The sequence below is a fragment of the Parambassis ranga genome, chromosome 5 (assembly GCF_900634625.1).
Source record: "Parambassis ranga chromosome 5, fParRan2.1, whole genome shotgun sequence".
NCBI classification, from domain to species: domain Eukaryota; kingdom Metazoa; phylum Chordata; class Actinopteri; family Ambassidae; genus Parambassis; species Parambassis ranga.
In genome coordinates this window covers 4,978,902-4,992,066 of record NC_041026.1, presented here as the reverse complement: position 1 = coordinate 4,992,066, position 13,165 = coordinate 4,978,902, and the positions used below count along the sequence as shown (strand labels likewise).

Sequence of the window (13,165 nt, the reverse complement as noted above, 5' to 3'; positions counted from 1 at the left end):
TAGTTACGTGTGTACCGTCAACACCTGTAAAGGCTGCATCTGAGTCCCAATTTTGAGAAATGTTTTTGCTTTCGTCTGAGGAGGAAGATGCTTAAAGTATAGTGCCTAATAGTCTGTGGTCTACTGGGCCAGCAGATATTGGGACTATGAATGATACCAAGCTTGTAAAATAACACCCAAAAGTTCTTGCAGGCCTTTTCAAAGACAATACAGGAGCAGCTGAGGGCATTAGGCCCACCATTAAGGCCCTCATTGAGTCTGGTGTTAGCAGAGAATGTGCTGATTCGCCTTGTAACACACCCTTTGTAATGACTTGATTTACCCTAACCTAACAACAAAAAAATAAATCAGTCACTGCGTGCTGTTAAACCATGTTTCCCCACCAATTATTATTTAATTTCAAAAAGAAAGACAAAAAGACCTTTTTTTGACCATTTGCTTCCCTGCAGCTCACATTAGCTTCTCTCAAAGCTCCTGTGTAGGTTTATAAGCAAACAGAGGCAGATTCACCACTCAGACTCCAACAACAATAGGACTTTAAAAAAAAGTGCACAGTGCAGCAATGTATTTTGTGAAGTCTAAACCTCCCAAAATCCTGTAAAGAGCAGGACTGTCTCCTAAACACCAAACCAGCAAGCTAGAAAACAGTCGGTTATCGATCTTCCATTCTTTGAGTTAAGATGGAGCTACTAACCAAGAAACAGCTGCTACCCCTACTGTCACCTCAGTTATGGAAGAAGAGTGACTTTAAATCACAAAATAAAATATATCAGAGCTGAACGACATGGTTCAGCAGCTCCTTGCTACTTGCCAGTTCCAATAAATCTATAGCAGTTAGACATGTGGTCTTGCTATGGCTGCGTGCATGCATTGATATGCTCCTAAGCTACAGTCCCTGTGCCACCTACTGGCCAGAGGAGTTCTCTTTTGTATATGTGTGTTTTGGTGTTCTCTTCTGGCCATGCAGGACAATTTTATTTATCCTTCTGTGTGAAAACAAAAGTCAAACCTCAGACTTATCAATCAGCAGTTGTGTTAAATGTAACACTTCCATGTCTTGTTAGCTGTTTGTGATTCACATGATGTGATAATAACGACTAACCTCATCTCGATTCTCACTCTGTAGGTGATGTGTCTGTCTATGAAACAATCAAAGAGCCTGAAAACACAGAACATGGTACAGTGTACAGCGAGATGTTTTGAGTCCAGACAAGTTACAGTTACAAATACTACAATGATATGTTTAAGGTCACAGTAACATGTTGACATTCTAAAGTGTAACTATATGTTTCAGGTGAATCCAGTGACGTCACATATTCTTTGATTGAAATTAAAAATGCGACTAAGAAAGGTGAGCACCACATACAGCAGCTGGAAAAGCTAACAGCACATATGTGCTTTTAAATGCCAGTAATACCTGAAGAAAGCTCATTCATCTGGGTCTTTTAACAGGGAAGAAGCAGAAACCAGTGGAGAGCTGTGTTTAGTCAGACGAGAAGATAAGATCATCTGCAGGTACACGGCGTTACAACAACTGTTAATAAAGTATATTTCTGTTTTTATTCTCCCTGCTGTGAAGTCACTGTTCAATACTGCCACATGTTTATATTCACAGGACAACCAGCCCCTGCTGCTGCAGCTGATGGAGCTGTTTATGCTGATGTCAGAGGAAGGACAGGTCTTTGTGCAGCAACAACACAACATGCATGTTTAGATTTGTCAGTGTAACAGTTCACTTGTACAGATTGTTGACCCTGCATCTCTGTCTTCATTTCTTATCCAGATCAATGAAGAGTTCAGGATCAATGAAACCAGCAGGATGGATGACAAAAATGCTCCTAATTTAATAACACATCATGAACAAAATACAGATTTTAACACACATTTATTCTCCTGTTTATAATGTGATTATTCCCATTGTAAGTTGATACACTTTACAAAACACAGCAGTTTGTGGTAGTTCATCTTCATACAGGTATATGTGTAATTATAGTCATTTGTTGTGTTTCTATGTATGATATTACGTTAATGTTTAATTGTTGATAAACTCTGAAGCTGCAAGCTTACAACAGACCAGACATTGTACAAAAGAATGTGACGAAACCTCAAATTTTATAAAGAGAAACCCTTGCAGAAGTGCCTTGAACCTGTGGCTTTCCCTGCTGGTCTGCAGGGGTGACTGCACTGGTTCCAAAAAGAGGTCAGAGAGAGTATGACTTATGATGTTAATACTTTCTATTAAAAGAATTCACTTAATAAATGTTTGAACATAATAACATAATCTATACTGTTGATATGACGAGAGACAAGAAAACTTTGTGTGCCCTAATTATTATTTATCCACTTCAAATGTAATTTTTTATAACAATTTCATGCAGTGAAACTGAAAATTTCATGTATTTTATTGTGTCAGCCTGAAATTATTAAACCATGTAGTGTAGTTTAACGAGACTGTGCACGGCGATTCGAATCCCAAACGATCCACGAACCAATAACACACACCGCAATTCATTTTATTCACCACTAGATGTCCTCCTCGAGCACTGTGTCATTGAAGCCTCAAGTAATGAACCTTTTTCTTGAATCATGTGTCGAAGCTTCAACAAAGCCTCGAAAAACCATCACTAATCATGGGTCTCTCCTCAAAAATCACAGGTGTATTCGGAAATAGGTGTTTTTTCCTATTTTGTTTTACCAGTCTCCAAAGTGCAGTATAAAGTGATGGAAAAACAATAACAGAATAATGATAATAATACTTAAAGTTGTAATTTGAGTTCTTCAATAACTCACAAAATAATGACAAGCTCATTTACCTCCAGGAGCTGTTACCCGCCTTGTAACCATCGTCAGAGTCTCCCAGAGGAGCCACAGCACCCTCTGTTAACCCCCTTGCCCCTCCCACTGGGCTGGAGTATTTTGACTTCATACTTCTTTTACACAGGTAAGTATTTTATACCTCCCAAACACACATAGAAACCATTCAAACAATATTTCTGTTCACATTTTCCCACAAAAAATTCCCACATTTACTCAGTTTAAACATTATTTTTAACAAACAGAAGTCAGCTGACTAGAAGCGCGCGACTGATATTTAAAGGGTAGAGAAACGCCGGCACGCTTTACCTGCCCACTTCCTCGTCAGGACGTCACAGCGTGACACCGCGTCGCGCCCGTGAGCGGTGCGCAGTGTAAGTATATGTGTATGGAGTTATGAGTAAAGCCACCAAGTGTGCACCTTGATTGACCGGATATTACGGTGAATACTGGCGAAGTTTTAGAGAATGATAATATGTAGACGGAGCATGAGTGAGTAATTAACTGCTGTTCTAAAAACAGTGGCACACTGCTGCGGTGTTGACAGACAGCAGGCTTATCTGTGCCATCTGTGCACTAGACTCCTTGGTGAGACTCTGCAGTTAGCTTGTTATCTAGCCAGCAATGTATAGATGATGTATCCCAGAAACATTCACCCCATCACAGCAAATCTTTTATTGGCAGCTACTGTGCAGACGTACTGTGCAATAAAGTATTCTAAACATGAACAGTATAGAGATCTGTTACAGTGTGTGTTGTATTTACACATATTGTCCTCTGATGGTGTTACTCTTGTTGCTGTGAAACAAACATTTGATTCCACCTTTCAGTCATTTCCTGAGTCTGAGGTCACAGCCACAAATAAACCAGAATTCTGCCACAAAGTGAGCACATGTATAGATTCTACACTCTGGTTAAATGATGCAGGAAATATAACCATGTGAAACTGCTGTGGGCAGAGCTGCTGTCTATAGGTGGACGGGCACAAAGGAAGGAAGAGTCTATACTCAGAAGCTGATGTAGGTGAGACTCTCTGATCACACCTTTTAAGGAAACGTCACTTCTGCCTTCAGCATTATAATTATGAATGCTTTTTATTTATTGTACTGCAAAGTTTTATTGTACAACAAGATGTAATATGCTTCAATTCAACAGTCTGATGTTTTATGCATGTGCAGTAATTAAAGTACAATAACATTTATAGGAACCAGACTAAACCTTGGCAGAGAAACATGTTCATATGTGTGAAGAGAACAGGAAATGTAACCATGTGAACCATGTGCTGTGGTCAGAGCTGCTGTTTGAAGTTTGGGCAAAGGGGAAGGAAGAGTCTATACTCTGCATTCTGATCACACCTTTTAATGAAACGTCACTTCTGCCTTCAGCATTATAATTATGAATAGATAGAACACTTTGTTCATTGTGCTGGATGTGAGGATGGGGCACACTTTGCTCTGTGTGCTGGACTTATTCTGTAAGTACATTTCTGACTTGTTGTTTCTGAAGAGTGTTTCTGAGCAGACTGGCGTCTTTATGAACGTCGGCTGCTGATATGTCTCTGTTTTACACTGAAGTCCTGCTGGATTTGGCTCCACACATCTACATTGTGTATATATAGTGTTTTAATGTTGTGATTGATCACTTTCTTTTGGTTTGATGACGTCTGATGAGGTTTTAATCTTTATTTCAGTGTTCAGCACACTCCTCTACGGACACACTGAAGGTGACAAATTATACTTTGTCTTTATTTTTCTCTTCATTTGTATATTACACAAAGTATTTATCTCCTGTTTATCAACTTCTCAGTGTTTTATATTATATTGTGTATTAGATTGATGATTAATTTGATCATTAATTATACTGTGAATGTGATTAAATTACAGGGACAGATGTGTTTATCATTAAGGAGAACCAACAAGTTTGTTGTTTTTAAAAAGATAATGCAATTTATCTCGTTCCACGGCACCATACTTGCCTGCTAATCAAGCTCCTAGCATGCTAGTCTTCCTTAATAATTAAAATTTCTGTTCTCTATTGAGAAAATGTGCGTTCATTTGATTAAATACTTTTACTAAACAGATCCTGCATAATAAACGCAGCCTGACCTCAAAGTGAGTGCACAGTTTATTTAAAGGAGCACACGTTCTCTTGATACCAAATGACAGCTGTGTTTTCTGTTCAATAGTTAAGATGCCACAAAAAGTGGAAGCAAAGTCCTAAAAGCATACGACTCCTTTAAATAAGCTAAATCAAACATTTGAATTTCTCTCGTCATGAGTGATTTGAACTTTGAGGCACGAAAGTGATTTTACAGCTTTAGTCTCTCTTGGTGTGAACACAGGGTTAAATGATATTTGGTTCTTTCACACAGCCTGTTTAAAGCTGGAGGTCTGCAGGCAGAACCTCAGGATATTGTTGTAGTCACTGTGAATAATAAATGATAGATCTGTGAGACAGGACACTGAAGTAGACACACTGTGACACTACATCACACTTCTAATTCTGTCTGCATGCTCTCTGAAACCACACGCTGGTGGCAACATCACAGTTTAGTTTGTTCATTCTAAACAAGACAACAGTCACAGAATGTGTACAAGAGTTTGATCCTTCAGTGTTTAAATATATATTTTGTAATATAACCTCCAACAGAGACTCAACATCCACAAACATGTGGTTGATGTCAAGGACACTTTATCTATAGTTATATTCAGTCTGTGTGTTTGACCCTAGATTCATCCTGATGATGCAAATACAGTTTAAATGTTTCACAGCTTTATTATTGTTTTTTTTGTTTGTTTTGTAACATTAGTTATTTTAAGATGTAGCATATCCCACCAAAGATGGTCTCACACTTGAACTGATGATCTCAGGGTTTAATGAAAATCCCAAAACCAACGTAAGAGCTGGTTACAAACACAAAAGAACAATATATGTTAGCTACTTTCCTCACAGTCTTACTGCATATACATAGCTTAACCACAGCTCATATTTAGCGAATGCTAACTTAACTAAACAATCAGTATGAAAGTTAATAAAGTTCAAATTTAACTTAAGACACAGACAATACCAACAAATACGAACCTTGTGCCTCTTCGGAGGGTTGCTAATACATGAACCATTCCGTTTTAATACTCTGTCTTTACCGTTTGTTGCCGTCACCGTTTAGTTATTAGCGGAACTCCGCGATTGCAGTGAAAACCCCTTCAAAATAAAAGCGCTCGTATTTAAAATAAAATATAAGACAATATAAGCTAAAACCAAGATGCAAACATGCTGTAAAGATAACAGAATAAAAATTAACAGGGCTATCTTCGTAAGAAGGCAAAATATAAATGGGGTTATTTACATAAGATGTACCACAGCACAACATGCATTCACATAATTATCATAGAGTTTAGTACTAAAACAAATAACATGTTTGTGTTTAATCTCTTTTGTATTCTAACTGGGTGTTTTTGATTTGAACAGGTTACATGAAGGCCTCTGTGATCCTGGAACACAGCTGGACTGAGATATTCTCTGGTCAGATAATCTTCCTCAAATGTGACATTCAGGGAGCTGAAGGAACTCAGTGGACGTATGAATGGAGACAAGACGAGTCAGAACTTCATTCAACATACAGTAAATACAAGCCCATCAGAGTTTCTGGGTCTGACAGTGGAGAATACAGATGTCGGGGTAGACACAACACGTTCACAACAGAGTGGAGTGAAGCCCTCAGATTGACTGTATCAGGTAAGCTGATCATCTTTAATCCATATAAAAGTGCTGAATTAGGTCAAATCTAACCAACAATTTAAGTGCTACTAAATACACACTAAGTATTGTGCTGCATGTCTTCCTGTTTTCACAACAGTGTCTGAAAAGAATGAAGTGCAAAGATTTTTCTGCAGTAATTCATACTCTAACCATTTACTATTTACTGTTTGACTGTTTTTACTGACTGTTTCATTTTTTCTTCCTCACTGCAGATAGACCTCAGGCCTCACTGAGAGCAGACAAGACAGTCATACCAGCAGGGGGCAGCGTAACACTGAACTGCTCTGTGGACGTCTCTACAGGGTGGAAGTACTACTGGTACAGAGATGGCTCAGTGTATTCTGGAGCTCAACCAATAAATGATCAATCAGACACTGTCAGTGTTTCAGAGGGAGGAATCTATCAGTGCTATGGAGGAAGAGGAGGAAGAGGAGGAGACCCAGAGTTCTACACATATGACAGCAATGAAGTTTCCATTAAGGAAACTGGTGAGTTTAATAATTAGTTGTGAAATGAAACAACATGAACTTTTCAAATGTTTCATGTGTTTGTCAGTAATGAAGAAAAGAGACATTTTGTTACCAACAGAAACAAAAAACATTGATTACATGTCAGAAGCTCCTCCTGCTCTGATGATGCTGAAAAATCAGAACTTTACTTTCTTCATTTTTAGACAGGACTGATCCAAATTGCACCTCAGTTATATTAATGTTGCTTGTTACTGTGTTAATACTTCCTCTTCCTCAGCACCACTGAGCTCCATGTTTTAAATCAGAAGCTTTTGTTGCATTTCTTCCCCTTAAAGTTGGTTTTTGTGGAGTAAACCTGTCTGTCTCTCTTCAGAAGTGGACAGAGGAATATTAACAATGTTGAGCTGTTGGACTAATGAAAAACAATCACTGGAATTTATTGAATGAAATAAAATGATGTCAGCATAAAATGTAATCAGAGTAAATACTGGGACACCAAACCACAGCACTTTGTTACAGAGTTCATCTGTTAAAAAGATCAATATGATAAGAAATATTTAAGGTTATCACACTGTCTGCTGACTGACTGGATGTTTCTATGTGAACAGTTCCCAGTGTCACTCTGCAGCACAGCTGGCCTCAGATATTCATTGATGAGACGATCACCCTCAGATGTGACATTCAGGGAGTTGAAGGACGTCAGTGGACGTATGAATGGACACATGAGAGGTCCAACATTACTTCAACATCCAATGAATACAGAATCAACAGAGCTTCCTCTACTGACAGAGGAGAATACAGATGTTGGGGCAGGAATAAGAATTTCTACACATTGTGGAGTTTTGCCTTCACATTGTCTGTATCAGGTAAGTTTGATTAGTTCAGTTTTGTTTCATTGTTTTTGTTTACAACTAAATAAATCCTAATGTTTTTATACACTGTGTTCTGAACTGAACTGCAGCTAAACCAACAGCTGACCTGACTGCAGACGAGTCAGCTGTTCCAGCAGGGGGCAGTGTGACTCTGACCTGCTCTGTGAAACAGTCCTCTGGATGGAAATACTTCTGGTACAGAGATCAGAAATCCTCTGAACCTCTGACCACACAGGAGGCTGTTTCACTTTCAGACCAACAAATCAGAGTCTCAAAGGAAGGAGAGTACTGGTGCAGAGGAGGAAGAGGAGGAAGAGGAGGAGACCCACTTTACTACACAGAGTACAGCCAATCAGTGAAGATCTACAAACTTGGTGAGTTGTATGTAACACACAATATCTGCTGTGATCTTGTATCAGGATGAATAAAATATGAACAGATATGAACTTCTTGTGTTGTTTCAAAGCTTCAATCAGACCTGTTGTGACTCTGCAACCTAACTGGACTCAGATATATGAAGGAGAGACGATCAGTGTCAGATGTGAGATCCAAGGAGGAGACACTGAGTGGGGTTATGAATGGAAAGCACCAGACTCCAACAAACCTTCAAATCAGAATGAGTACAGGATTAGTTCTGCTTCTTCATCACACAGTGGAGCCTACAGCTGTAAGGGCTACATGAACAATGAACATACAACAACAGAGTGGAGTGATCCAGTCAGACTGACAGTATCTGACAGTAAGTGTTATTTTATTGATAAAACTCTAAATCTGCAATCTGACAGTCTGTTTTAACATCATCTCTTTCCAACAGGTAAACCCCGACCTGTCCTCACTGTGTCTCCATCATGGCTGAGTCCTGGAGCCTCAGTAACTCTGAGCTGTGAGGTTGAACATCCACCTGCAGGATGGAGGTTCTACTGGTATAAAGCTGTTCCTGGTCTGTCAAAGAACTCTTGGTCTGACAGCTATGAGCTGCTGCCTGGTAGCACTGATGGGACTGCACAGGATTCCTACATCATTCATGGACAGACACACACAGCAGCATATGTGTGCAGAGCTGGAAGAGGAGACCCAGAGTATCACTCTGATTACAGTGACCCAAAGTTTGTCTGGTCTGCAGGTCAGTTTGATTCTGTCCTCTCAGTAAGAAGAATTTATTCTGTCACTGTGATTCCTCTGTTTATTGAGAGAATCAGAATGAGCTGGTTGTGTGTCATTTTTATGTTCTTACTTTGTTCCTTTGACATGTTTTGTTTTTCAGGTTTTCATCCAGCAGCGTCTCTCACAGTGAATCCTGACAGAGTCCAACACTTCACCTCTGAGTCTGTCTCACTGACCTGTGAGGGAAACTCTGCTGAGTGGAGAGTGAGGAAGTTCTCTGATGAAGGACGTCTGTCATCCTGTTCTAACTGGAGAACAATGACTGGATCCACATGTAACATCAACACATCACAGTCTGATACTGGTGTGTACTGGTGTGAGTCTGCATCAGGAGAGTTCAGCAACACAGTCAACATCACTGTACATGGTAGGTGATTTCTTACTATACACTAACCTCCACCTCCCTGACTGATCTCTGACTGACGTCCTCTGACTGTCTCACAGATACAGACATTGTCCTGGAGAGTCCTGTCAATAGTGTGACTGAAGGAGACTCTGTTATTCTTGGCTGCAGACTGAGAGGACAAAACAAACTTTCCAATGTGTTTTTCTATCACAATGACAAACTTGTTCAAAATGATACCAGAGGGGAGCTGAAGATCTCTGCAGTGTCAGAGTCACATGAAGGTTTCTACAGGTGTGAACATTCAGGAAAGAAGTCACCTCAGAGCTGGATGTCAGTGAAAGGTGAGTAAAGATGTTTGATGCTCCTTTTTTGGTATATTACGGTAATGTTGTTTTGATTATTGTCTGTACTAATGACACCAAGTCCAATATAAGTGTATTAATGTATGTTTATTATTTCTAATAGTTGTATCCAGACCTGAAAGCTCCTCATCCTCAGTGCCATTAATTGTTGGACTGCTGTGTGGAATCATATTATTCTTTGTCATTGTGCTCTTACTGTATCACTACAGACAGTCCAAAGGTGAGACCTTTTTCTTCTGATGCATCATTTATTTACTATAAACTTTAAATGTGACACAGAATTTACAAAACCATGTAACAACATGATCATTTTTTGTTAATAACAGGTTCTTCTGCAGAGCAGACAGTGAACCAGGAAGTAAACCAACATCAGATATACTCCTCTCTTCTCCACGGTCAGTGTTTCATCTGGTTCTGAATGTTGTCACAGATATTTGTAAGATGTATTGATGCTGCTGCAGCTTTAATACTGTTCAATAACAACATTTAACAAAAACAAAGATGTTTAAATGAGTGTGACAGATGTGAGGTGACTCATTTAATGTTTCACTGTCCTGTAGTCGACCTTTGTGTCTATGAGACAATCAGAGGAGCTGAAGGCTCTGGAAATGGTACAGTACACACTTTGATTGACATGGAGCAGGTTAAAGTTATAATAATTATAGAATGACTGTGAAACTCAGTACTCACTTTAATGTTATTTCAGGTCAGGCTGAAGAAGATTACTATAATGCTTCATATCTGATTCAGCTCAAAGCTCTGGACAGCAGGAGTGAGTATATAAAAATATGAGACTGAACATTGATACTGAAATACAGAGAGAATCATTATTTTATATATGATTGATATCATGATAACAGGACAACATGTTGACCCAGAAGAGTCACTGTCTGACTACAGTAATGTGAATCCAAACACAGGTAATATTCTTCATATACAGTCAGAGCTCATGTTCCAAAGACAGTATTTTAAACTGAGACTGTTTGCTGTGATTTTATTTCAGGTCCATGAAGAGACGTTCATCATCAACAAACAAAGAGAAGCACAGATGGCAGCATGAAGTCACTGACTAGCTGTCTGTTTTAAGCTTGATAACAGAACATGTTTCAGTGCTGGCCTGCTTTAGATTGTTCCCCATGTTATAAAGAAGAAGTTCTTTTTTAGTTCATCTTCATGTTCTCCTGTTTTGAGAGCAGAAACTTCAGCTTATAGTGTTGTCATTTGTCATGTCTCAAGAGAGACTGTTTGTTGTGAGTTCATTTCTTTGAGCTGCAGCTTTCTTTAAATGTGAAGAATCATGAGTTGAAAGATTTTCTGTGTGTGATGCTGTCTGACAAAGGTTTGTTTGAGGCTCCTCCTCCAGATGGACTCTCTGACGTAAATGTGGATATCATGCAAGAGCACAACCAGACGAGCAGCCCGAGATGTTCAATAGACTCAGAGCAAAGTCAGAAAGTGGACACTGTCTGCAGCATTTTACACATGCTAATCTAAATGTCACCAGTAAAACCACATTACCACCCACAGGACAAACTGGAGTATTACAAGTAAAGGGCATGTAGTCCCACATGGATTAATATTTTGTGGCCTTTGAAATGTTTTTTTTTTTTTTTTTTTTTAAATAAAATGGTTCTTATTAAAATATAATTTATTCTTTACTTCTCATTGGATCTAATTGCTGTATTAAACAAAGATTTACCACAGTTCACACAGATATTCCAACATGACATGCAGACAAAGCAGTGAGGGTAACATATTCTTTTAGTGTGTAATATGGAACATTTGTCGATCTTTCCACAAAGGCCTCACAGTAGTGCTACTTACTACATCCTATTCAATCTTTTAAGAATTCAGTATACTGTGAAATACTTAGAGAAAGGAACAACATCATGCTGAATGATCAGATTACAGTTCTAAATGAATCAGGCCTCCATTCACAGGAACATCAGCTCCTGCAGCTGCTGATGCAGCAGTTTATTCTGAAATCAGAGCAGGAGCAGCTCTCGGAGCTCATGCTGCCACGTAGGATTCATACTGTGAGTGATTTATTCTCCACAAAGCACCACATGATGGATGACTGTGATAAACCATGTTCTGTCTTTGTGCTTCTCTTACAGGGCTGTGCAGAGACAAACAGAACCAAACAGAAGCTGTTTGGTTTTGGGAATCTGTCAATCTGAACCTTGTACATTTATTTGATGTTGATATATTTCATGCTCTGAATACTGTCCTAAAAACACATGCCTCTCCTACTGTTCATGTGCTGCATCATTATTATTATTTACATCTGTTATCTTTTGTATTAAGCTCTGAATGTATCCTCATGTATCAGCACAGCTTTTTTAGCAGTGACACCAGCAGTTATTGCATATATCTAATAATCCATGGTCTATTTTCAAGGATCACATTTTATCAGCTGTTCTCACTGAAAACAGATTATGAGAGTTTAAAATATGTTTTTCTTGAAATTTGGTCAGATTTACAATAAAGTTCATGTCTCCAGTGTTTCTGGTGTAATTGTATTTTTAATATGTTTCTGTGGGGTTTGTGTACATGTATGTGAAAGTGTTGGTCTGTTGTCTGTGCTGGAGGAACAGGTCTTGGTGATTGTGCAGCAGTAACACAGCATGCATGTTTGGATTTGTCAGTGTAACAGCTGGTTTTTACATTTTATTTCATTCTTCACCCTGCATCAGCTCTGATTCTCATATCATTGGTAGTTCTGTGATGGACTGTGGCTCCCCCTGCTGGCCTGCTCGGGTGAAAAACTAAATTTATTGCTTCAATGTCTAAAAGCCAGTGGATGACATCAGCCCTGCTGTTGTCTGTGGTCATTGTCGCCGAAGTATGGAGTCAGAAAAGTTCATTAGGATCTGGAAAAACATGTTCTGGGGCTGGAAGACTACAGCTGAGGGTACATGTGAAGAAGACAGTTAAAGGGACTGTTGGAAGAATTCTGTAAATAACCTGTGTCAGCAGCATGGCCTGCTGGACTTTGTGGAGACAGTCTGTCCATATGTCTTACTATGGAAATATATGTGATGTTACACCTATGATCTCATACGTGATATGTTACTGTCATATATGATTGTGCTTGTGCCTATTCTAAGATGTGTGTATTCTGAGAAGCTGTGTCTGTTAGATAACAGAGGATATAAGAAGGGAGCTGCTCTGAAAAGACCTTGAGCACTCCTACAGAGGCTACTGTCTGTGTGTGTGACTGCTCCATCCTGCAGGAATAAAAGCACTTGAGTGAAGAACAGCTGAGATTTTGGGTTTTATTCCTAAAAAGGACAGTACACCCCAGAGTCAGGGACAGGACCAGCTGTCAGTCATATTAAAATTCTCTACAGCTTATGAGGGTTAAAATCACCTGTT

The 13,165-nt window shown here is 39.1% G+C and overlaps 2 long non-coding RNA genes across 2 annotated transcripts; both read left to right on the top strand.

Moving 5' to 3' along the window:
* Nucleotides 1–1,095: 1,095 nt before the first annotated feature.
* Nucleotides 1,096–1,462, top strand: LOC114435824 (uncharacterized). The gene is made up of 3 exons (XR_003670660.1): nucleotides 1,096–1,177; nucleotides 1,295–1,351; nucleotides 1,453–1,462. It is a non-coding gene; the product is annotated as an uncharacterized LOC114435824 (long non-coding RNA).
* Nucleotides 1,463–10,346: 8,884 nt separating this feature from the next.
* On the top strand, nucleotides 10,347–11,193 carry LOC114435786 (uncharacterized). The gene is made up of 4 exons (XR_003670620.1): nucleotides 10,347–10,398; nucleotides 10,494–10,559; nucleotides 10,648–10,707; nucleotides 10,791–11,193. It is a non-coding gene; the product is annotated as an uncharacterized LOC114435786 (long non-coding RNA).
* The last annotated feature ends 1,972 nt before the right edge of the window (nucleotides 11,194–13,165 follow it).